Raw genomic sequence first — 1235 nt, 5'->3', positions numbered from 1 at the left:
AACTTCTTCTTGATTATGATTAAATTCATTTCAAATAACCTGGCCTAAAATGATTAAAAGTTGAAATAATAAAAGCCAAGCTTAAAACATATTTATGAATAAATTATTTTAAAATTTAAATTCAATTATTTGAAAAAATACATATTAATAATTCATATCAAGCTGATTAACATACCTTCTGTTTCAGTTTCATCATGAGCTGTAGACTTTTGTCTTTTGTGAAAAATGTTAAGCAACGACGTCTGTCGTTTTCGAGACATACAGATTACTTGAATTTTGCCAATTTATTATAAAATTAAAATATTTGAAAGACACTGATATCCAATATACTTTATAAATACTTGATTTGGAATGTCATTCCTTTCACAGAGTACTACATCAAGTATGTAATATTTTTAAATTAAAATGTTAAGCAAGCAAATATGGCCGCTTTGAATTAGACTGACTTATTGTAGTAAATGGCTGCGAATTCTTCATCTTTTATTATGTGAATGAAAAGGTGAAAAAAATATTGAAAAGCCTGAAAGGTATTGTAAATAATTCGGCTGTTACTGCGTCAGTGTCATTTGCCTATTTTCATAATTTCATAATTTCATACTATCCGTGCGCATTTTGCGAGGCGAAGTGCGCATTTTTTTGTAGCTGGAGCCTGGAGTTAAGTGCGCACATGTGCGCACTTTTCAAGACTTAATAATTAATCCTTCATAAAATTTACGAAGTATTATTGTAATTACTCTAATAACTCCAAAATATAAGTGCGCATTTTTTAGAATCAAAACAAAATTCCTGCGCTGTTAGCAAAGTTAGCAGTCTGGGGTCAGTAGTAAGTACTCAGTAGTTTTATAGACTACCAATCTCATCTGTTGACTCTTGTTAGTGTTGTCCACATTGTCCCCAAAAGTTCTAGTCTTCCCTAAATCTAACTACACATGTTGCTTCCATTTAAATTTCCTGGAATTATGCAAAATCTCACCACAGAAACACAGGAAATTGCCATTGAGGGACTCTAAATTTTAAAATTTTCCCGGGGGAGGATACTCCCGGACCCTCCTACAAGGCTCACACTTTTATTGTTTGATATATACGTGCTCCCCACCCAATTGTCAGGTCTGCCTATGCCAGTGATCAAGAATATGACTAATAAAAAATGGTGCCTTGAATCAATGGAATTTTTTTGTTGACTTTAATCATGCAATGCCCATGACTGATGACCGACACCCACAAACGTCTGACAG

Source organism: Dendronephthya gigantea, unplaced genomic scaffold, assembly GCF_004324835.1.
Source record: "Dendronephthya gigantea isolate DGI-Jeju-01 unplaced genomic scaffold, DenGig_1.0 000040F, whole genome shotgun sequence".
NCBI classification, from domain to species: domain Eukaryota; kingdom Metazoa; phylum Cnidaria; class Anthozoa; order Malacalcyonacea; family Nephtheidae; genus Dendronephthya; species Dendronephthya gigantea.
Note: the sequence above shows the minus strand (reverse complement) of the source record.